This window comes from Macaca nemestrina, chromosome 17, assembly GCF_043159975.1.
Source record: "Macaca nemestrina isolate mMacNem1 chromosome 17, mMacNem.hap1, whole genome shotgun sequence".
NCBI lineage: Eukaryota > Metazoa > Chordata > Mammalia > Primates > Cercopithecidae > Macaca > Macaca nemestrina.
In genome coordinates, this window is record NC_092141.1 from 2,844,443 (window position 1) to 2,869,320 (window position 24,878).

A 24,878-nucleotide genomic window follows, 5' to 3' on the forward strand; every position below is an offset into this window, starting at 1 on the left:
CACAAAAGACGGGTTAGTTATTAGGTGTCTTTTATTGAGAAACTGAGGCCAAAGAGAGGTATGATAATTTGCCCCAGGTCTGGCTTCTGGCAAGTGCGGAGTCCAGGATTTACACCTAAGTTGTCTCTTTCATTAACTCTGTTGCTTCTCAAATGCAGTATATATATATTTACCTATATAAAGTGATGCAATAAAATCAGTACACACAAGGTTAAGCCTGTTTGAAGAAAAGAGCTTCCTTGGACAATAAAATTAATGATAAGATAATCTCATTTAAACCTGTTATTAAAATAATAACCCATATTGAATTATTCAGAACCCCAAATCTCGCTTTTTAAAAATCAAGGGTCGGCAGGGCGCGGTGGCTCACGCCTGCCCAGCACTTTGAGAGGCTGAGGCGGGCGGATCACGAGGTTAAGGGATCGAGACCATCTTGGCCAACATGGTGAAACCTCGTCTCTATTAAAAATTACAAAAATTAGCTGGGCGAGGTGGCGGGCGCCTGTAGTCCCAGCTACTCGGGAGGCTGAGGCAGGAGAATCGCTTGAACTCGGGAGGCGAAGGTTGCAGTGAGCCGAGATCGCGCCACTGCACTTCAGCCTGTCGACAGAGCGAGATTCCGTCTCAAAAAAAAAAAAAAAAAAAAGAAAAAAAAAATCATGGGTCTCTGTGCGGAATAAATTAACTGCAAATACCCAAGACGACTCTCTCATCAATATTTCAATCCATAATTTAACAAACACACACAGACATCCCTTATAGTGATACAGTTCCAGGCCTTTCTTTGGGCATCCTCTGATGTGTGTGTGTGACTAAGAAGAAGAATAGCTGAATCACATCCAAAAGCGAGTCCTCCCAATTAAAAATCTGTAACAAAAATCAAGACAATGACAGCATTCCATCTGCCTTTTAACCTCAACAGCTCCTCCTCCCAAGCCGACCAACCTACTCCCTTCCCTCATTTCCCCCCAAACTGAGAAATCATCTCGGAGGCCGGAGGCAGAAAGGGACGGTAGGTGGCCGGGCCCCGCTGCCTCTCGCGCCTCCCGGGGCCCGCCACGCACGGTGCCAACCGGTCCCCGCGGTCGGCTGCATGAGCGCAAAAGCAGGGCAGGGAGGTGAGCAGAGCCAGAGTTCAGAAGGGGCCACAAGTTAGACGAGGGGCTGGGAAAAAAGAGCCTTTCCCAAGGTTACAGAAGCGTGCCGAGCGTGAGAAGCAGCATCTCGCGCGCAGACTCGCCCGCCGGCCCGGGGGCACCGCGGAGCCGCCCACCCGCTAGAAGGCAGTGCGGTCCCGGCTCGGCCCAGCCCGGCGCATGCGCCGCAGCCCCTCCTCCGCTCCCGGCGCCCGCCCCTCCCTCTTCCTGGCGGGTCTGGGGCGGCGGCGGCGGCGGTGGCGGCGGCGGCGGCGGCGCGGTGACGTCAGGGCGTTGGGGCAGCTCCTGTGACAGACGGAGCTGGAGCGGCGGGGCGGCGGCGGAGTCCGGCGGCCGGGAGAGCGAGTGAGCGAGCGGAGGAGCAGCGACCCGGGGGTCTAGGGAGCGAGAAGGAGAAGGAGGGGAGCGCCCGGGCGCGAGCGAGAGAAACCGCGAGCGCCGAGCTTGGGCTCGAGCCCCGGAACGGCTGAGGAGCTCGCCCGCTCCCCTCCCCTCCCCCTCCCCGGGCCCGGGCCCAGCGCGCCATCCTCCCCCCCTCCTTCCCTCCCTCCCTCCTTCCTCCCTCCCCTCTCCCTCCCCCTCCCCCGCCGGTGGATGGGAGTGAAGGACGGAAGAGGCCCTGCGGAGGCGGCGGTGCAGCGCTCCGGTAAGGCGGCGCGGGTCTGCGCCCTCCCCTCTGTCTCTTCCACCGCGCCCGGGCGGCTGCAGGCCGGACCCGGCGGCCTGACGATGTGGCTGCGCCGGTCCCCTCCCTCCCATTCTCCCCTCCCCCTGCCGCCGCCGCCGCCTCCTCCTTCTTCTTCTCTCCTCGCTCTCAAAATGGCGGCCGCGACGGCCGTTGAGTGAGACACCCGGAGGAGGGGGACTGTCCGGGGAGGGCGCTGCCCTCGCTGCTCTCCTCCCGGGCCCGGCTTTGGGGGCTGCCGGCGCCGCTGCGACCCTCCCCGCGGCCCTCCCCAGGAAGGGATCGCCCTCCTCCCTGGGTGACTTAGCAAGAAAAGTATTCTTGGGTAGGAAGGGCGTGGGGACCAGGTAGCTCTCTGATCCCGGGGAAAGGGCTCGGCCCTGCTCTCTCCGGCCGCAGAGACGAGCACCGCAGTCCCCACCCCACCCTCAGTTGTGGGCTCGGGGACCGGCTCAGCCCCTCGCCGCCGGGGCACCCATTGGGCCTTCCAGGCATTCCGTCCCCGACTGGTCCTTAAGATGGGGTGGACCAGCGGAGGGTGGCCCAGCGTCTCCCCGGCCCCCAGTGCGGCGGTCCAGCCTCAGCACCCGCCGAGGAGAGGCAGCCCGGCCCACCGGGCAATCCGCAGCATCCACCCACCGAATCTGGCAGGATTTTCTTTCTGCCACCGGCTCCTCGATCGGGAGTTGCCTTTTGATGCTGTTAACATTCAGCTTCGAGGCTCCCTGCCATTCCCCTTCATCTAATCTCCTCTCCCTGCCCCTTTGGGAAACGCAGTGCCTGTGCATATTTACCCTCTTAGCCTCCCACACGAGAAAATGCCTTTGAGGCGGTCGGCACATTTGACTCTGCCCCTCTAAACGTAACAGTAGAGGGGAAGAGGTTTTCAGTATTTAGTAGGAGAGAGCAAGGTACCTTCGCTTTATTTGTTAGGCTGCTTTTCTTCAGTGACTTAGCAAGAAACTCCTTGGGAAGCGGGCAGGAATTTTTCTTTTGGGGTTTCGGCCCAATTTATATCAGTCTTTTGGTTAAGAAAATATGCCTTTGAAGAGGAGGACCAGATTTGTGGTCTCGTTCTCAATGGGCGATGTCATGCCAAGGTCCCCCCTCCCTCTTTCCTTAAGTGGCAGTCCGGACAAATAGAGATACTACTGTTATTCTCATCTCTCCTTTAAGCACACAGTCTTTGAGATTCATAAGGTTTTAAACGCCAAACAAAAAAATTATGCCATTTTTGGCAATTCTGTTTTTGTTGGGGGAGTGGGTTATTTTGTGTGAATTTCTTTTCGAGGCTAGGGCGGAGGAGAGACACTGCTTGGGCCTTTCATACCAGTAATAATGTCATCCCTCCCTTTTTGCCACAGGAGTGTTTGCTTTTTTTTTTTTTTTTTTTTTTTTTTTTTTTTTTTTGCTGCAGCAGGGCTTGATCGCTGCGGGGTCCAGTCTCATAATCAGGAAAATTTCCTGTTGACTGTGTCATAGTGATGTTGAATATATAGTAAAAGCTTTTACTTAAAAAATTCTGATTTGGTTTTAAGGCATCAGCTAGCTTTTAATCTCTAACGGGTGTCTTTTAGGACACGGTTTCACAAAATAATTGGCAGTTGGAAATTGCAGTTTTTAATAAAGCAGAAGAGTAATCTGTATTTAGGGTGATTTCTTTCGTGTTCATTAATGATCATTGTTTGGATTGCTCAGAAGGGGGGAATCTCCTAAAAGAAATTTAAGGCTGGTATATATTTTTTAAAACCAGAAAGGAACCCAATTTTTCACATGAAGTATTTCTGTATATGCTGATTTTGATGGAGCAAGCCCTACGTTGGTACCTCCCCCCACATCCTTATTTTAAAAAATGGGCTAATATTTGTGGATGCTGTGAACAGCCATTGAGCCGAGAAGACTGGGTGGAGTAAGGGAGCAGAAGCTGTGAAATGCTGGATTGCCCTTTCAGAGCGTCTTTCTCTAGCTTGTGTTTTGTAAGGTTATTTGATATGAATGGTTGCTACAACTAAGTAATTTCTCTGTCGTAAATCTTAAAATCTAATGTTTTCCACCTTTTTTTCATGATGGGCATTGAATGATTGGAATAAAAAGCAATGTTCTTGCTTTAAAATAGACACTTATTGTCTCTGTATTTGTCCCTGTGTGTGTATATATTAATATATAAAGATACACATACATCTACACTCTTGTTGATGTTTTTTATTATTCTAGTCATATAAGTATAAATTAATGTCAGAAATATTTGGCAAGAAATAGGAGGTACAGGAAAACTGCAAAAATCTAAGAAGAATACTGCAGTTGTTTTACTTAAAACAGTAAATCTATTTGCGATTTTAAAATAGTGAACATAAAAGGTGGGAAAAAAAGGAAAAGATAATTTGCACGAAAGGCCCTTTGGACCTTTTCTCTTGTGTTGCTCCTTGAAAGGGACCTTTTTGTGAGATACTGTCATAAGAGGGTAGGTCATTTTAATGCCTTGTATCAAGCATTCACATGAGTAGACATCTTCAAAAGAATTTCACCTATATGTGGTAAATGTGATTTTGATTTAGCCTTATGAATGCTTGTCAGTGTATGATTTGTTTTTGCATTTTTGTTCTTTTTAATATGATTAGAAAGTAGAAGAGTTAGTATGGTGAGGAAATGAGTAAGGTTGGGAATGATAATTCACTTTATTATGTGTCTGACATATCCCTATTCCTACTGTTTGTAGGTATCAAAGCACACTAAGGTCCAGGTGCAATGGCTCACGCCTATAATCTCAGCACCGGGGAGCCCGAGGCGGGTGGATCACCTGAGGTCAGGAGTTGGAGACCAGACTGACCAATATGGTGAAACCCTGTCTCTACTAAAAATAAAAAAAATTAGCCGGGTGTTGTGCCATGCGCCTGTAGTCCCAGCTGCTTGGGAGGCTGAGACAGGAGAATGGATTGAACCCGGGAGGCGGAGGTTGCAGTGAGCTGAGATCACGCCACTGCACTCCAGCCTAGGTGACAGAGCAAGACTCCGTCAGAAACAAACAAAACCCTACACACTAAGAGTGGTGATTTTTCAGTAGCTTATTAATCAGGAGCTTAAGATAATTTGACGTAAATAAGAGAGCTTTAGTTCCAAGTGTATGTAGTGTATGTAGTGTTTTTTGATACATGTTGAAGAATGTTATGCTTAATTTGTACATTAATTTTTAAAATTATTCATAGTTCTTATATACAACTTTTCATGAGGTTGGAAGGAATTTTTTAGTACAATTATTTGTTACCTATTTTTCCAGATAAAATATTTCCAGTTTAAAGAGATTTTGAGATGTTTCTGGGAAGGAAAAATCAGAACCATAATTTTTGGTTTTCTATTTAGAACGTTCGTGTCTGGTTTTTCGTTTTTTTTTTTTTTTTTTTTTTTTTTTTGAGGTGAAGTCTTGCTCTCTTGCCCAGGCTGGAGTGCAGTGGCGTGATCCGGCTCACTGTAACCTCTGACTTCTAGGTTCAAGCGATTCTCTTGCCTCAGCCTCTGGAGTAGTTGGGATTACAGGCGCCTGCCGCTACACCTGGTTAATTTTTGTATTTTTAGTAGAGATGGGGTTTCACCATGTTGGCCAGGTTGGTCTTGAACTCCTGACCTCGTGATCCGCCTGCCTCTGCCTCCTAGAGTTCTGGAATTACAGGCGTGAGCCACCACGCCCTTCCCTATTTTCAATTTTTAAAAATAATATAAATGTCTCTCTCTCAGTTGTATACTAAATGACAGAGACAGAAAGTGTGTGTGTGTGTGTGTGTGTGTGTGTGTGTCTGTGTGTGTGAGACTTTATGGCTTATATTTTAAGTATCCAGCAAAAAATAAGACCCTCTTGTTTACACGTGGTTCATCTTATTCATAGTTTGTCATCTTTGTAAATAAGCCGTGGACGCTATAGAAATTGTGAACATTAAGATGAAGCTGTCTGGCCAGACACGGTGGCTCATGCTTATAATCCCAGAAATTTGGGAGGCCGAGGCAGGTGGATCTCCTGAGGTCAGGAGTTCAAGACCAGCATGGCCAACATGGTGAAACCCTGTCTCTACTAGAAATACAAAAAAATTAGCCGGGCGTGGTGGCACACACCTGTAGTTCCAGCTACTGGGGAGACTGAGGCAGGAGAATCGCTTGAACCCGGGAGGCGGAGGTTTCATTGAGCCGAGATTGCACCATTCCACTCCAGCCTAGGCAACAAGAGCGAAACTCCATCTCAAAAATAGATAAATAAATAAAACAAGATGAAGATATCTTAAAAAAAAAAAACCTAAAGCAAAATCTTAGGGCAGAGTGAATTTTCCATATCTTCCCATTGAGTTCTAAAGCAGTGAGTCATGCGCTCTTTTGCCAAAGGGACTTGAGGCTGGGTTGGTTTTAAACCAAGCTGGCCCTTTCTGCTTCTGGTCCTAAAGTATTTTTTACTTGCCTGTACGTCCCTGTTACAAAAAAATCTCATTATGATGGGTAACTTATTTTTATGTGCTTTGGAAAGAGAGAAATAGTTAAGTTTTGAAGTGGAAATTCTTTGCCACTGTTCTTATTATGTCATCTACAATACAACTGTTAATTTTTTTTTTTTAAACTTAGAAAGTTGCTCTATTTAAAATAAAGCTAATGGTATATAATATGAGCTCTGAAAAAAGGCGAACCTACCGTTCTCCAGAAGATGTTTAGCTGTAAACTGAATCCTCGTCATTGAAGGCCAAACATTTTGAGAAATCTGTATTTCATGAAGAAAGATGCTGCATTATGTAAGCATAATAGTTAACTGCAGTGAAGGCTTTTTGGGTTGTTCTGACTTTGTTTCGGATTTGATGTGGCACTTTTTGGCTAGTCATTGAAATGGAACCTTAGTTTAACTTCTGTTACATATGTAATTTTTAACCTTGGCATGGCAAGTTATAGAATTGATATTTGTGAAATGCTTTCTATTCATTGGTGGCAGGCATCGTAAGCACTTATTATTTTATTTCTTGTTTTCTTTTTAAAAGATGGTGGCTTCTTGTTGAAACTTACCTAGATAGGACTAATCTGCATTTGTCAAGGATGCTTCTGGAACGGTACTCTCTATTGTCATTTAACATTGTCATAAACATTTCTCTAGAACTTTATAAATATTGAGCTTGGTACTCATTTTCATTTGTTCTTCTGTCAGCTGCTTTTTGAGGTAGATTGGTATTTTTACGGATGAGAGAACTAAAATCCAGAGAATTTTCCTGTCGAATGTTAGGCTAGTGACTAGAATAAGGTAAATATTGTAGTCACAGAACTCTTGGGTACTGCTTTGTAAGATCACACGTTCCTTCTTTCTATAACGATTGGACTCCTTAATCTTTGTTAATCTCTTCTAAAATGGTGAAAGTTGGTGGCATTTATTGCCTACATCATTTAAATTGGCGTTTATTAACATATGGTCTTGTGTTGTTGACTGCTTTGCATGCATAAGCCTTTTGGCATTTGAGTAGCTTCTCCCAAAAATGCCTAATACTGCTTTACAGATAGTAAGTAAATAAGTACTAGTTGCATTTGACTGAACGAACGATTATATGAAAGGAAATGTGCTATCCTGAAGATCTCTGTAATAGCTCCAGTGATCTCGAGAGAATTAAGGTGATGGAAGGAAGAGTGGCCGCCTTTCCTATATGGAGATTTTATGTTCTCTGAGGGAACGGTATTACACTTTGACAGAATTCCTTTTTTTTTTTTTTTTTTTGAGATGGAGTCTCGGTCTGTCGCCCAGGCTGGAGTGCAGTGGCACGATCTCGGCTCACTGCAAGCTCCGCCTCCCGGGTTCACGCCATTCTCCTGCCTCAGCCTCCCGAGTAGCTGGGATTACAGGCGCCCGCCACCTCACCTGCTAGTTTTTTTTTTTTTTTTTGTATTTTTTAGTAGAGATGGGGTGTCACCGTGTTAGCCAGGATGGTCTTGATCTCCTGACCTCGTGATCCGCCTGTCTCGGCCTCCCAAAGTGCTGGGATTACAGGCTTGAGCCACTGCGCCTGGCCCAGAATTGTTAAGTATAAAAAGTGAATTAACTCAACTGGACGAATTACCTATACATTTTGATTATCTGCTTTTGGGGCTCTTATGTTAAACAAGAATTGACAGTTAACTGAGGCCATTCAGAAGTTTTCTGAGACTTTTTACAAAAGTAAAATTAAGAATCTTTGAATATTTTAAGAAATTTAATTTTTGAAAGCATTGTAGAAAGTTATATGTTTATTAAAATTTTACAGTGTGGCTTAATCCATTTTTAACCTTTTTTTCTTTTGAGGTAAGAGTCTCACTCTATCACCCACGCTGGAGTGCAGTGGCTCGATCTCAGCTCACTGCAACCTCCGCCTCCTGGGTTCAAGCGATTCTCATGCCTCAGTCTTCTGAGTAGGTGGGACCACAGGTGCATACCACCACGGATGGCTAATTTTTGTGTTTTTACTAGAGAACTCCTGGCCTCAAGTGATCCGCCTGAGTTGGCCTCCCAACGTGCTGGGATTACAGGTGTGAGTCACCACGCCCAGCCCAATCCATTTTTAATCTAAGGCAAAGATAGAAGAATATGTTTTATGGGCTGAGTGCGGTGGCTCATGCCTGTAATCCCAGCACTTTGGGAGGCCAACGTGGGCAGAAGGCGATCAGGAGTTCCAGACCAGCCTGGCCAACATGGTGAAACCCTGTCTCTACTAAAAAATACAAAAATTAGCCAGGTGTGGTGGCGGGCGCCTGTAATCCCAGGTACTAGGGAGACTGAGACGGGAGAATCACTTGAACCCAGGAGGCGGAGGTTGCAGTAAGCTGAGATTGTGCCATTGCACTCCAGCCTGGGCAACAGGAGTGAAACTCTATCTCAAAAAAAAAAAAAAGAATATGTTTTATGATATGCTAGTGTTTTATCTATTTCTCTTTTCTTCTCTTTTCATATTTTTATAAAAAATATGCTAACTACAAAAGAAAGAAGGTGGAGATAAATGAGTCAGATGTTTTAATTATTTAGTATTTTGGTTAAGTTTTCTTTTTCTTTTTGAGACGGAGTCTTGCTCTGTTGCCCAGACTGTAGTATGGTGGCGCGATCTCGGCTCACTGCAACCTCCGCCTCCTGGGTTCAAGCGATTCTCCTGCCTCAGCCTCCCTAGTAATAGCTGGAGTTAACAGGCGTGTGCCACCACGCCCGGCTAATTTTTTATTGTTAGTAGAGACGGGGTTTCGCCGTAATGGTCAGGCTGGTCTCAAACTCCTGACCTCAGGTGATCCGCCCACTTTGGCCTCTGAAATTGCTAGGATTACAGGTGTGAGCTACCATGCCTGGCCTTGGTTAACTTTTTATGGGTGAGAAAAGGCTATACATTTAGCATAGTCAGAGAAAATGAAATAATTTGTTGACTAAACCCATATATGAATATTTATTTATTTATTTATTTATCTTTCGAGAATGAGTCTCGCTCTTGTTGCCCAGGCTGGGGTGCAATGGTGCGATCTTGGCTCTCTGCAGCCTCTGTCTTTTGGGTTCAAACAATTCCCCTACCTCAGCCTCCTGAGTAGCTGGGATTACAGGCATCTGCCACCATGCCCGGTGAAGTTTTTTGTATTTTTAATAGAGATGGGGTTTCACCTTATTGGCCAGACTGGTCTCGAATTCCTGACCTAGTGATCTGCCCTCCTTGGCCTCCCAAAGTGCTGGCATTACAGGCGTGAACCACCGTGCCCAGCCACACCTGGCTAATTTTTGTTCTTTTATTTTTTTGTTTTTTGAGACGGAGTCTCACAATCTTGTCGCCCAGGCGGAGTGCAATGGCGCGATCTCGTCTGTCTTCAACCTCCGCCTCCTGGATTCAAGCAATTCTCCTGCCTCAGCCTCCCAAGTAGCTGAGATTACAGGTGCCTGCCACCACGCCTGGCTAATTTTTGTATTTTTAGTAGAAATGGGGTGTCACCATGTTGGCCTGGCAGGCCTTGAACTCCTGACCTCAGGTGATCCTCGTGCGTCGGCCTCCCAAAGGGCTGGGATTACAGGTATGCACCACTGCGTCCTGCCTAATTTTTGTATTTTCTGTAAGAAGTGAGGTCTCGTCACGTTGCCCAGGCCAGTCTCAAACTCCTAGCCTAAGCAAACTGCCTCAAGCCATCTGCTCACCTCAACCTTTCGGTGTGCTGGGATTACAGGCATGAGCCACTGCTCTCAGCCTAAGAAAAAATATTTTTAAAGTTGACAAATGTAGAAATAAGGAGCTAAGATTTGTCAAAGAGATGAATAAGTAATGAAATATTCTGGTTATCAAAGTTTATCATATATGAATGAACAGTGAAAAAATTGGAAATAACAGAATTAACAAATTTTAATTTGTCTTTAATGGTTCAGCAGTCACTTAAAAAGTTTTACAGTATTACCATAATGCTATAATCTTTATCATCACAAATCCCAACGTAAAAATAAAAAAAACCCCACATAATAAAATGATTATTCATGCTTTCTGGCTCTTCGACTTGGGCTAAATAAGTGTTCTGCATCATGTATGTCCTTAAAGAGAAATTATCTCCACCTACTGAAAAAAAGAAAGAAAACAGCAAGGACCTGTAAATGTGAGAGTTTCAACAGGCCTGTAGTTCCCATTTTTATGGAAGCATCATAATACCGCCCCAAGACATCAGATGCCACCAGCACAGAAGACACCTAAGATCCGAAGTTCTTAGAAGAATATTGCTTTTAAAAACAGCAGAAATCATACTTTACGTGGCACTCAACCTTGACTTTTTTCTCTCTTCCTCTATATTCAATTACCTTGTCTTGCCAATTTTACCTTCTCAATATTTGTTGAGTTAGTCCCCTTCTATCCATACTTACCATTGCTACTACTACCATCATAGTTCACATAATCTCTTACCCAACAAATTTCACATAGTCTCTCTAACTCTTGTTTTGCCCTGTTAACATCTTTGTGCTACGTAGTCCCCAGTCATCTATCTAAAATGAAATCTGACCATATCACACTTCGCTACTTAAAAAGAACCGTTCCTTGGCTCCCTTTGTATTTATTTAACAAATATTTACTTAGCACTTACTAATATGCCAGGCACTGTTTTAAGTGCTTTACAAATACTCCTTTACTCCTCACAACATTCTAGGAGAATTTAGCGAGCCCTTTGTAACAGCTTTGTAAATAGCAGAGCTAAAAGTCTAACCTCAGGTACGGAGGCTCCACAGTTGGGGCTTTCAGCCATCCTACTGTGCTGACTCCCTCTTTCCTGTAGTCCACATACTTTAACACAGTTTTCAAGGTCTTTGATCACTTCGTTTCATTTCTAATCAAGCCCCACCTTACTCAGTCTAGTATATATATGCCTTCTCCCTCCCCACTGTGTGATCTTTATGATTCTACTCCTGCTGTTCTCTCTGTCTAGAGCAACCTCTAGTATCTCAGAACAGAGTGCAGTGAATACATTTTGACAAAAGAATGATTTTTTGTTTTTTTTGAGACAGGGTCTGGCCCTGTTGCCCAGGCTGGAGTGCAGTGGCTAACTACAACTCTGCAAATCCTGTGCTCAAGCAGTCTTCTCGCCTCAGCCTCCCAAGTAGCTGGGTCTACAGGCCCATGCCACCATGTCCGGGTAATTTTTGTATTTTTCAAAATATAGGCCAGGTGCGGTGGCTCACGCCTGTAATTCCAGCACGTGGGGAGGCCGAGGCAGGTGGGTCACCTGAGGTCAGGAGTTCGAGACCAGCCTGGCTAACATGGTGAAACCCCGTCTCTACTAAAAATTAAAAAAATTAGCTGGGCATGGTGGCGGATGCCTGTAGTCTCAGCTACTTGGGAGGCTGAGGCAGGAGAATTGCTTGAACCCAAGAGGTGGAGGTTGCAGTGAGCTGAGATTGCACCACTCTACTCCAGCCTGAGCAACAAGAGCAAAACTCTTGTCTCAAGAAAAAAAAAAAAAGTATGTGTATGTGTATACACACACACACACACACGTTGTTTTTATTCAATTTCATAAGAAGGGGGAAAATCTTCATTGACATTGGGTACTTTGAAATTTTCTCCAGATTCTTTTTTTTTTTTGGAGACGGAGTCTCTGTCTCCTAGACTGGAGTGCAGTGGTGCGATCTCGACTCGTTGCAACCTCCACCTCCCAGGTTCAAGTGCTTCTGCCTCAGCCTCCTGAGTAGCTGGGATTACAGGTGTGCGCAACCACGCTCGGCTAATTTTTGTGTTTTTAGTAGAGATGGGGTTTCACCCTGTTGGTCAGGCTGGTCTCGACCTCCTGACCCCATGATCATCCCACCTTGGCCTCCCAAAGTGCTAGGATTACAGGCATGAGCCATTGCACCTGGCCAGTTTTTTTTGAGATGGAGTTTGACTCTTGTCACCCAGGAGTATAATGGCGCAATCTTGGCTCATTGCAACCTCCACCTCCCGGGTTCAAGAGCTTTTCCTGCCTTAGCCTCCTGAGTAGCTGGGATTACAAGCGTGTGCTACCACGCCCGGCTAATTTTTGTATTTCTAGTAGAGACGGGGTTTCACCATATTGGCCAGGCTTGTCTCCAACTCCTGACCTCCGATCCCCCCACCTCGGCATCCCAAAGTGCTGGAGTTACAGGTGTGAGCCACCGCACCCTGCCAAGATTCTTAATAAAATGATTAAATGGCTAGGAAAGTCATTGTACTTGCTATTTTAAAGCTGTCATGAGTTGTTATGGTATACCTTGTATATGATCTATGTCACTTAGGCTATTGCACAGCCCATCAGATCTCCCCACTGAAAACAGCCAAAAGATGATGCTTGATCTGAATCTTAAAAGAATGAATAATTGGGCCAGGCATGGTGGCTCATGCCTGTAATCCCAGCACTTTGAGAGACTGAGGTGGGTGGATCACTTGAGGTCAGGAGTTCGAGACCAGCCTGGCTAACATGGTGAAGCCCTGTCTCTATTAAAAATACACAAGCTGGGCGTGGTGGCTCACACCTGTAATCGCAGCACTTTGGGAGGCTGAGGTGGGCGGATCACGAGGTCAGGAGATCAAGACCATCCTGGCTAACATGGTGAAACCCCGTCTCTACTAAAAATACAAAAAATTAGCCAGGCGTGGTGTTGGGCGCCTGTAGTCCCAGCTACTCGGAGGCTGAGGCAGGAGAATGGCGTGAACCCGGGAGGCGGAGCTTGCAGTGAGCCGAGATCGCGCCACTGCACTCCAGCCTGGGCGACAAAGTGAGACTCCGTTTCAAAAAAAAAAAAAAAATAAATACAAATAAAAATACACAAATTAGGTGGGTGTGGTGGTGCATGCCTGTAATCCCAGCTACTCGGGAGGCTGAGGCTGGAGAATCGCTTGACCCGGGAGGAGTATTGGAGTGAGCTGAGATGGCCACTGCGCTCTAGACTGCTGAGCGACAGCAAGACTCTGTCTCAAAAAAAAAAAAAAGAATAATTGGAGTGAACGTGGGAGGTCGTTTTAGGTAGAGGGAACAGCAACAGCAACATACATAGTCAGAAAAGCTTGAGAAACTATTTTGTGTATGCTGGTAATAGTTTGGAAGAGGGGATTGTAGAATTTGAGATTGGAGAGGCATGTCTGAGCCAGATTGATATAATTTGTATATTCTGTATAGCTTGTAGGCAAGTTGGAAGTCATTAAACAATTTCAAGCAAAAGCAAACATTGTGAGATGATGTGTATTTTAGAGAGATTATGTGGATGGCAATGAGGAATGTGGATTTTGGAGGTCATGTAGACCTTTTCAGGAAATAACGATTAGTGCTTGAAGCAAGACAGTGACAATGAAGGTTGCTGAGTGGAAAAAGGTTTAGGAGGTCCAGGTGTGAATGAGTAGTGTGATGGGAGAGGCAAGTTTAAGCAATTCAGATTTGTAGTTTGGGTGACTGAGTGGAACTGAGAAACTAGGTGTTATTAGCCAAAGCAGAGAATAAGAGGAGGAGTTGTATAGAATATTACATAAAGCAGCCAGATAAATGTTCCTGAAACACAGTTTTCAAGTCACTTTGTTGCCAGAAACCCATCATCAGTTTTTTACTGTCTTTAATGAAAATGCAAAGAACACAATGGCAAAACATGATACTGAATAGGTGTTTGTTGACTCCTAAATGGGCACTCAAATACTTTTCTTACATGGCCTGGCTTTTCATCCTTTTTCTTATTGCCTTCCACGTCTACTGTGATTCAGCTTTGGGAAGATATTTTCTGTTCCTTTTGCTACTTTGTTCCTGCCCCACCCCCCTTATGCTTCAAATATGCCTACCACGTTTTCCATTTCCAGGCAGTCTGTTCTAATTTTTCCACCTGGAAGAAACTTTCTTTTCTCTGAGTTCGTAATCTTATAATAAGTACCTATTTTTCTCTTATAGCATATATAAAATATATTATCTGACTTGTGAGTTAATGCATTTAAAGAGTCTAGGAATGACACCTGGAACATAGTAAGTACTCAATAAATGTTGTTACGGTGATGATTGGTGGTGATGATGATTAAGATGAGGTGACCTTTACTTTCTGCTTTCTTGTGATGGCAAAAATGATTTGTTGTCTATCCTTGGACACTAGGAAAGCAAAGTCGTTTACTTTGCTTTTGTATATAAAAGTGCAAAAGTGAAATGATTCTTGAGCTGTAGGTGAGGGATATACAAAGGTAGACAAGCCCTTACATATTGACTGTTTTGTTAAGCTTCACCACAGTTGTTTGAGGTAGGTGGTAGTATTGGTCCCTTTTTAAAAAATGGGTAAAGGGGTTAGGAAGTTTGCAAATTTCCCCAAGGTCACACAGTTTGTAAGGAGCCAGATTGATGTATGAATCTTAACTATTCGACTCCAAAGTTCTTCACAGGAGGGCTTCATATGTGTAGGACTTACCCTTCAGGGCTTTCATTTCATTTATATTTCCAACTTGTTACCTGTCAGAAAGCCTATCATGAGACCTATGCCCAATGAAAAAAGTGCTTTTTGAGTTTTCTTTTTTTTTTTTTTGAGACGGAGTCTCGCTCTGTCGCCCAGGCTGGAGTGCAGTGGCACGATCTCGGCTCACTGCAAGCTCCACCTCCCAGGTTCACGCCATTCTCCTGCCTCAGCCTCCCGAGTAGCTGGGACTACAGGCGCCCACAACTGCGCCCGGCTAATTTTTTGTATTTTTAGTAGAGACGGGGTTTCACCGTGGTCTCGATCTCCTGACCTTGTGATCCGCCCGCCTCGGCCTCCCAAAGTGCTGGGATTACAGGTGTGAGCCACCGCGCCCGGCCTTGAGTTTTCTTTAATTTTTTTTTTTTTTTTTTGAGATGAAGTTTCACTCTTGTTGCCCAGGCTGGACTGCAATGGCGCAATTTTAGCTCACTGCAACCTCTACTTCCCGGGTTCAAGCAATTCTGTCTCAGCATCCTGAGTAGCTGGAATTGTGGGCGTCTGCCACCAAGCCCAGCTAATTTTTGTATTTTTAGTAGAGATGGGGTTTCACCACATTGGCCAGGCTGGTCTTGAACTCCTGACTTCAGGCCCGCCTTGGCCTCCCGAAGTGCTGGGATTACAGGTGTGAGCCACTATGCCTGCTAAAGTTTTATTTTGTGTATTTATAGTTTGATTTATTTTTTATTTTTATTTTGGAATATGTCAAATATTAAAAGTACCTGCAGTAATATAACAAAATAGCCATGTAACTATTACCAGAATTGACAATTGACAGATGTTAATTAACATTTTGTCATATTTGCTTCAGAGCGGTTTTTTTTTTTTTGTTTTTGAGATGGAGTCTTGCTCTGTCACCAGGCTGGAGTGCAGTGGCGTGATCTTGGTTCACTGCAAGCTCCGCCTCCCAGGTTCATGCCATTCTCCTGCCTCAGCCTCCCGAGTAGCTGGGACTACAGGTGCCCACCACCACCCCCGGCTAATTTTTTGTATTTTTAGTAGAGACAGGGTTTCGCCATGTTAGCGAGGATGGTCTTGATTTCCTGACCCTAGTGATCCACCTGCCTCAGCCTCCCATAGTGCTGGAATTATAAGCGTGAGCCACCACACTCAGCCTAGAGCTTTTTTTAAGAAGACATTATTACAGTTGATGTCTTTTTGTTTTTTATTTTGAGACAGAGTCTTGCTCTGTCACCAAGCTGGAGTGCAGTGGTGCAATCTCCGCTCACTGCAACCTCAGCTTCCGGGGTTCAAGAGATTCCCCTGCCTCAGCCTCCTGAGTAGATGGGACTCCAGGCACGCACCACTACGTCCAGCTAATTTTTTTGTGTGTTTTAGTAGAGACGGGGTTTCACCATGTTGGCCAGGATGGTCTCCATCTCCTGAACTCGTGATCCACCTGCCTAGGCCTCCCAAAATGCTGTGATTACAGGTGTGAGCCACCATGCCCGGCCTTTTTTTTTTTTTTTCTTTTTCTTTTTTTTCCTTTTTTGAGATGGAGTCCCGCTCTGTCACCCAGGCCGGAGTGCAGCGGCACCATCTCGGCTCACTGCAGCCTCCACCTCCTAGGTTCAAGCGATTCTCTGCTTCAGCCACCCGAGTAGTTGGGATCACAGGCCTGTACCACCACACCCGGCTCATTTTTGTACTTTTAGTAGAGACAGGGTTTCACCATGTTGACCAGGCTGGTCTCAAACTCCGGGCCTCAAGTGATCCTCCTGCCTCAGCCTCCCAAGGTGCTGGGATTACAGGCGTGAATCACCACACCTGGCTTGATGTCCCTTTTGTACTTCTTTACAATCGTGTCCGCCTTCCTCTTCTCAGTAGTAAAGTTTCTAAATGTTGTATGTAGCCCTTTGTTTCATGTTTTTATGCATTTGCATTTGGGTGTATCCATAAACAATATATAGTAGTGCTTTATAGATTGTTAGAATTTACATGAATATTCTACTGTATACCTATATTAATCTACTTGGTTTTCTTTCCTGTTTTTTAGATGCATTATTGATATATATAGATCTAGTTTGGTTGTATAATTTCTTATATATGATACCATATTTTCTTTTTTTTTTTTTTGTGAGACAAAGTCTCACTTTCTTGTCCAAGCTGGAGTGCAGTGGTGCAATCTCAGCTCACTGCAACCTCCACCTCCCGGATTCAAGCGATTCTTCTCCCTCAGCCTCCTGAGTAGCTGGAACTACAGACACGCACCACCATGCTCGGCTAATTTTTGTATTTTTAGTAGAGACGGGGTTTCACCATGTTGGCCAGGCTGGTCTTGAACTCCTGACCTCGTGATCTACTGGCCTCAGCCTCTCAAAGTGCTGGGATTACAGGCGTGAGCCACCACACCTGGCCCTATACCATATTTTCTTTATGTTTAAACTACAGAAATGGGCAATTAGGTTGTTTACAGCTTTTTACTATTACAGACAATGCTGCAGTGAACATAAGGAAGGTATTTGCTAATGAGATAATATGATGTGTGTGTTTGGGGTGGGCGTGGTGGCTCACGTCTGTAATCTCAACACTTTGGGAGGCCAGAGCAGGGGATCGCTTGAGGCCAGGAATTTGGCACCTGCCTGGGCAACATAATGAGACCCTGTCTTTACAAAAAATAAATTAGCCGGATGTGGCGGTGTGTGCCTGTGGTCCCTAGGAGTTTGAGACTGCTGTGAGCTGTGCTTGTGCCTCTGCACTCCAACCTGGACAACAGGGTGAGACCTCATCTCTAAAAATTAAAAATGATTTGTTTTTGCACTGCAGAATTCACCCTTAGGTTAATTAAATAAAATATTTCTTCTTTGGTGATATTTATGCCTTGAGTTGAATAAAGAGAATGGATAATATTATTGCATCAATTTTAGAGTATAAATTTCTTTTTTTTTTTTTTTTTTTTGAGACGGAGTCTCGCTCTGTCTCCCAAGCTGGAGTGCAGTGGCCGGATCTCAGCTCACTGCAAGCTCCGCCTCTACAGGCGCCCGCCACCTCGCCTGGCTAGTTTTTTGTATTTTTTTTAGTAGAGACGGGGTTTCACCGTGTTAGCCAGGATGGTCTCGATCTCCCGACCTCGTGATCCGCCCGTCTCGGCCTCCCAAAGTGCTGGGATTACAGGCTTGAGCCACCGCGCCCGGCCTAGAGTATAAATTTCTAAACTGTTCCATTTTCTTCCGTCTCTTCAACCATTCAAACAACCCGACCGGGCGCGGTGGCTCAAGCCTATAATCCATACATCAAATACAGACCATTCATATGTAGGATTTAAATTATTCTGTGAAAATCTAATTTTACCCAGAATAGAATTTGTGGGAGTGACTACATTAAAATCCTTGTTAGAAAATAATTTCAAATCTTCTTCATCCTTGTCTGTCTTCTAATTCAAAGGTGGGCAGAGAATATTCTTCCAGAATATCCAAAAGTGGTAAAACATGAAGAAATATAGAAAAAGGCCAGGCGCGGTGGCTCACGCCTGTAATCCCAGCACTTTGGGAGGCTGAGGCAGGCGGATCATGAGGTCAGGAGTTCGAGACCAGACTGACCAATATGGTGAAACCCTGTCTCCACTATACAAAAATTAGCCCAGTGTGGTTGTGCGCACCTGTAATCCCAGCTGCTCAGGAGGCTGAGGCAGGAGAATCGCTTGAACCTGGGAGGCGGAGGTTACAGTGAGCCAAGATCGCGCAGTGCGCCACTGCACTCCAGCCTGGGCGACAAAGTGAGACTCCGTCTTGGGGCAAAAAAAAAAAAAAAGAAAGAAAATAAGAAATATATATATATATATATATATATATATATATATATATATATATATTTTTGAGACTGAGTCTCATCGCCCAGGCTGGAGTGCAGTGGCGTGATCTCCACTCACTGCACCCTCCGACTCACCGGCTCAAGCAATTCTCCTGCCTCAGCCTCCTGAGTAGCTGGGATTACACTGGCATGCCACCACACCTAGCTAATTTTTGTATTTTTAGTAGAGACATGGTTTTACCATTTTGGTCAGGCTGGTCTTGAACTTCTTACCTCAGGTGATCTGCCCACCTCAGCCTCCCAAAGTGCTGGGATTACAGGCGTGAGTCACCTCCCTGGCCATTTTTTTTTTTTTTTGAGACGCCCAGGAGTGTGCAATGCGCCATCTCAGATCACTGCAATCTCCGCCTCCCGTGTTCAAGCGATTCTCCCTGCCTCAGTCTCCTGAGTAGCTGGGATTACAGGTGCCCACCACTACGGCCAGCTAATTTTTTGTATTTTTAGTAGAGATGGGGTTTCACCATGTTGGCCAGGCTGATCTCAAACTCCTGACCTCAGGTGATCTGCCTGCCTCAGTCTCCCAAAGTGCTGGGATTACAGTCGTGAGCCACCGCATCCAGCCCTAATTTGTTACGTCTTACTTTCAAAGCTTAATTCCTTACAAACATTTGTTGAATGCTAGAAACTGTGCCTGATGCTAAAGATGCAAAGATTGAATTTAGTTTAGTGTTTGCTGCTAAGCAGGTCAGTCTGGTACTAGTGACAACTTAATATACGGTTACAAATAATGTGAGAGGTAGCACAGTTTAGAATGAGTGATCTTTCAAATTTGTCTTAATAGTGGAGAAGTTTCTCCAAAAAACTATGCGGAAGCCAAATGTATAAACAGATAAAAACAGAATCTTGCCTACTTGGCCTCCTCTATGTCTTCATGCCTACTGTTTGAACAGTTGGTGTGGAGACAAAAAAAAAAAAAAACAAACCTGGTGTGCATCCTGGCCCTGCTACTTTCTAGCTGTTTGACCTTGACCTAACTTAGTTTCCTTGCTCCGTATTGTAAGAATTAATGTAGGAAGGGGCCTGGCATGTAATGTCAACCAGTAAATGTTAGCTGTGAGGATTATACTTATGTGGCGCAGTGAGACTAAAGGAGACTGGATTTACCACTGCCAAGGGAGATGGGCTAGTCAGGGAAGGCTTCACAGGAGTGGTGATGGGCTGCCTTCAGGCCGAATCTTAAAAGTGATCAGAGCTGGGCACGGTGGGTTGTGCCTGTAATCCTAGCACTTTGGGAGACTGAGGCGGGAGGGTCACTTGAGCCCAGGAGTTCAAGACTAGCTTAGGAACAAAAAAATGAAAAAATTAGCCCAGCATGTAGGCATGTGCTTGTGTTCCCAGCTATTTGGGAGGCTGAGGTGGGGAGGATCACTTGAGCCCAGGAGTTCAAGACCAGCCTAGGAACAGAAAATGAAAAGAATTACCCTATGCGCTTGTCTCAGCAGCACATATACTAAAATTGGAAAAAATTAGCCCAGCATGTGGACGTGTGCCTATGTTCCCAGCTACTTGAGAGGCGGAGGTGAGGAGGATCACTTGAGCCTAGGAGGTCCAGCCTGGTCACAGAGTGAAACTCTGTCTGTGAAAAAATAATAATAATTAAAAGTGAATGGAAAATGGTCCGATATAAGAGTTAGGGACATGTACCCAAAACAAACCATTTTAGTAATGAAGACTTGTGAATGTGGAATGCATCCTCATTATACCTTTTTGAGGATAAGAGCCTTCACCTGCATTCTAGGATGCTTTTCTGTGTGTGTGTGTGTGTGTGTGTGTGTGTGTGTGTGTGTGTGTGTGTGTATGTATTTTGAGACAAGGTCTCACTCTGTCTTCCGGACTAGAGTGTAGTGGTGGGATCATAGCTCACTGCAGCCTGGAACTCCTGGGCTCAAGTGCTGCTCCCACTTCAGCCTCCTGAAGTTCTGGGAGAACAGGCGTGAGCCACTGTGCCTGGCCCATCTACAGTTTTTGACTCAAATTTTACTGTTACGGTGGGTCAGGCCAAAGCGAGAGACTAACTTGCTTTGGTAAACTGAAGTACAGGTTGAGTATTCTGTATTTAAAATGCTTAGGACCAGAAGTGTTCTAGATTTGGTTTTTGGATTTTGGAATATTTGCATATACCTGATGAGCTATCTTGAGAATGAAACTCAAGTCGAAACACAAAATTCATTTGTATTTCGTATATTCTTTTTTTTTTTTTTTTTTTTTTTTGAGACGGAGTCTCGCTCTGTTGCCCAGGCTGGAGTGCAGTGGCATGATCTCAGCTCACTGCAAGCTCTGCCTCCCGGGTTCACGCCATTCTCCTGCCTCAGCCTCCCGAGTAGCTGGGACTACAGGCGCCCGCCACCTCGCCCGGCTAGTATTTTGTATTTTTTAGTAGAGACGGGTTTCACCATGTTAGCCAGGATGGTCTCGATCTCCTGACCTCGTGATCCGCCTGTCTCGACCTCCCAAAGTGCTGGGATTACAAGCTTGAGCCACCGCACCCGGCCTATATTTCGTATGTTCTTTATACACAAAAGCCGAAGGTAATTGTATACAATATCTTAAATAATTTTGTGCATGAAACAGAGTTTTAACTTTGACCTGTCATATAAGTGTGGAATTTTTCCACTTGAAGCATCTTGTTAGCACTAAAAAATTTCGGATTTTGGAGCATTTCTTTTTCTTTTTCTTTCTTTCTTTCCTTTTTTTTTGAGACAGAGTCTTGCTCTGCCACTCAGGCTGATGCAGTGGCACGATCTTGGCTCACTGCAGCCAACCTCTGCCTCTCAGGCTCAAGCGATTCTTATGCCTCAGCCTCCCGAGTAGCTGTGATTACAGGCATGTGCCACCACATTCCGCTAATTTTTGTACTTTTAGTAGATACAGGGTTTCACCATGTTGGCCAGGCTGGTCTTGAACTCCTGACTTCAAGGGATCCGCTTGCCTCACCCAAAGTGCTGGGATTACAGGCGTGAGCCACCGTGCCTGGCCCATTTTGGATTTTTGTGTTAGGGATGCTCAACCTCTACTGTAAACCTGAACTTGTAAGCTGTGTATGATCATAATGTAGTGATGCGTTTATAGACAAGTTCTTCCTAAGTGCAGTTGAAAATTAGAAATCTTTATAATTCTCCTCTGAGGTCTTAGGTAGGAGATTTAAGTTAAATGGGAGTACTGCTATGGTTAAATTGCAGGTGAATACTTAAAATTTTTTTAATGTGTGGGGGCACATGAAAATTTTAATTTGTGTGGGTACATTAAAAATTTTTATTTTTAATTTTTGCAGGTGGATACATTGGATTTTTGAGAAGGAACTAGAAAATTAGTTTCTGGGAAAAACTGATGAATCATAATTGGATACTTTTTCTATCTTAACAATGAAAGATCTTTCTTTGTTTATAACAGTCCGATTTACGCAAAACATTTTGATGTTAGAGGCTAACACAATGAAGGGTTATTAAACAAAATGGAGGCGATAAACTAAGAGTGACATACATATGGATAAAATCATATAGAATTTAATATGTACCAGGTACTGTGTTCTAAGTATTTTACATGAATCAACTCATCTAATCTTCTGACAATCTGTTTTTTGAGACAGAGTCTTGTTCTGTTGCCAGGCTGGAGTGCAGCAGTGCGATCTTGACTTACTGCAACCTCTGTCTCCTGGGTTCAAGTGATTCTCCTGCCTCAGCCTGCTGAGTAGCTAGGACTACAGGTGTGCACCACCACGCTTGGCTAATTTTTTGTTTTTTTTAGTGGAGACGAGGTTTTGCCATGTTGGCCAGGCTGGCCTCAAACTCCCGACCTCAGGTAATCCGCCCACCTTGGCCTCCCAAAGTGCTGGGATTAAAGGGGTGAGCCACCACGCCCAGCCCTATCTTCCTGACAATCTTATGAAATAGAGACTACTATTAGAAGTAGCTGTATCCGATAATTTCTAGGTATAAGAGGGTTTGCAGACTATAGCTAGCAAGTCAAATCCTACTGTTTTTGTTTTGAGAAGGGGTCTCTGTCCCCCAAGCTGGAGTCCAGTGGCCTGAACATGGCTTTTCTGCAGCCTTGACTTCCTGGGCTCAAGCAGTCCTCCTGCCTCAGCCTCCTACGTAGCTGGGATCACAAGATGCACACCACTACGCCTGGCTAAGTTTTGATTTTTTGTGGAGATGGAGATATCACTTTTTTGCCCAGGCTGGTCTCAGACTCCTGGGCTCAAGTGATCCTCCTGCCTTGGCCTCCGCAAGCGCAGAGATTACTGGTGTGAGCCAGCATGGCCGGCCTGCCACCTGATTTTGTACCATAAGCCTAAAAATGTTTTTTTTTTTCAATTTTTAGTGGTTGAAAAATCAAAAGAAAATATTTTGTAAAATAATTTTATAAAATCCATTTGATAAACTAATAATTAAAAAAAAAATAAGTGAAATTCAAATTTCAGCGTCCATAAAGTTTTGTTGGAATAAAACCATGTCTTCTTCTTTTTTTTTTTCACATTTTCCTTTAAAAAAATTTTTGTTTTTGTTTTTGTTTTTGTTTTTTGCATCTAAAACTGAAAGAAAGCAAACAAGCTGTGGGAGGCAGGGCCGTCACATCAAGTGGTGGCTCCTGGGAGTTTGTGTGGCCCCACCCGCCACCCCTGGGCACCTCAGCACAGAGGCTGGGAAGGGTCGGTGGCCCTTGGAAGCAGAGCCAGGGTCCCATTTTCTTGCTTGGGTGAAGCTCAGCTCGCAGGGGCGTGACCCCCTCCATAGGGGGAAGTGGCCGTCATGGGGGACAAAGGCTGCTCTCCTGTGCTGAGTTCCCGATCCGGGGCCCGCAGGGTTGGTGGCTGCAGCGGCAGAACCACGGGGAAGCTGGCCATGTAGAAGATGCGGCCCAGGCACCTGGCCACCTGGGCCTGGGCCTTGAGGGCAGGCTCCAGCTTCAACCCCATGGTGGTCAGCAGGTGCTCCTCTGTCAGCCGTGGCAGGGTCTCCCCATCGATCCCCTGCTCCCTGAAGACCGCAGTGTACTCTCCACAGCCAGACAGGACCCCTGCACGAAGCTGCAGACATCATCCACGGTCCACTTGCTGATGTCCTCAGGGGCCAGGACCTCATTCCCATCCATGGAGAGTCTTACGGTGCCGGGCCAGGTTCTGCTTCTGCAGGAGCTCCTGCTGCCAGGCGAACATCTCCCGGGCAGGGGGCAGGAAGCCATATCCTGGGGTCTGGCACAGAGGTGAGGGCACCCCCAGAAAGGGGGCCCTGAAATGGAGGCCCAGGGTGATGTGAGGGCATTCTGGGGCGACAGCAAGCGGGGGCGGCTGTGGCAGCTACCTGTGGACAGTAGCACAATGAACAGCCTCTATATCTTATGTATTGTTTATATGTTGGGGTTTTTGTTTTGTTTTGTTTTTTGAGGCATAGTCTCACTCTGTCGCCCAGGCTGGAATGCAGTGATGTGCCACCATTCCTGGCTAATTTTTAAATTTGTGGTAGAAACGAGGTCTTGCTGTTTTGCCCAGGCTGATCTCAAACTCCTGAGCTCAAGGGATCCTCCTGCCTCAGCTTCCCAAAGTTCTGGACTAGTGAGCCGTGGCACTTACCTAGCCAATACATAGTTTATTGTTGCTTTCTTACTACAGTGGCAGAAGAGTTGCTACAGAATCTGAATGGCCCACAAAACCTAAAATACTTACTATCTTTGCAGAGTTTGCTGATCCCTGGTCTAGATACAAAGGGGAGAGAATATAAGATAGAAAGCAACAAAGTTAATATAGATGCAAAGAATGTGTCTTTATTACAACTTCCCAGAAAGACTAGATAGTTATATAAAGAACAAGGCAACTGTGTTTTCTTCTTGAAGGATTTTTAAAGACAACTTTTATAAAAAGCCTAGGCTGGAGTGTAGTGGTGTCATCATAGCTCACCGAAGCCTTGAACTCCTGGGCTCAAGTGATCCTCCCACCTTAGCCTTTTGAGTAGTTGGGACTATAGGCACATGCCACCATGCATGGCTAAATGTTATAATTTTTTCTTTTCTTTTCTTTTTTTTTTAGAGATGGGTCTTACTGCATTGCCCAGGCCAGTGTTAAACTTCTGGCCTCAAGCAATCCTCCCACCTCAGCCTCCCAAGGGGCGGAGATTATAGTGTGCCACCACTGCAGGCCAACATTAAAGTAAATTTAAAAGAAAAAAGTGATCCACAATCTTGAAAATCATACTAAAACAGTGAATGTTTGTCCTCACATTCCCTCCCACTATTTGTGGCATATGCAGTTGGCCCTCCATATCTATGGGTTTTGTATAGTGGATTCAACCAACTGCAGATTGAAACTATTCAGACAAAATGATAG

The 24,878-nt window shown here is 45.1% G+C and overlaps 1 protein-coding gene across 1 annotated transcript in view; it reads left to right on the forward strand.

Annotated features, from left to right (window-relative positions):
- Positions 1-1,448: 1,448 nt before the first annotated feature.
- Positions 1,449-24,878, forward strand: part of LOC105471766 (platelet activating factor acetylhydrolase 1b regulatory subunit 1) — a 106,238-nt gene continuing 82,808 nt past the window's right edge. Inside the window, exon 1 of the mRNA XM_011724479.2 lies at positions 1,449-1,803. The gene's annotated coding sequence lies outside the window, so the exon portion shown is untranslated. The remainder of the gene's footprint in view (positions 1,804-24,878) is intronic.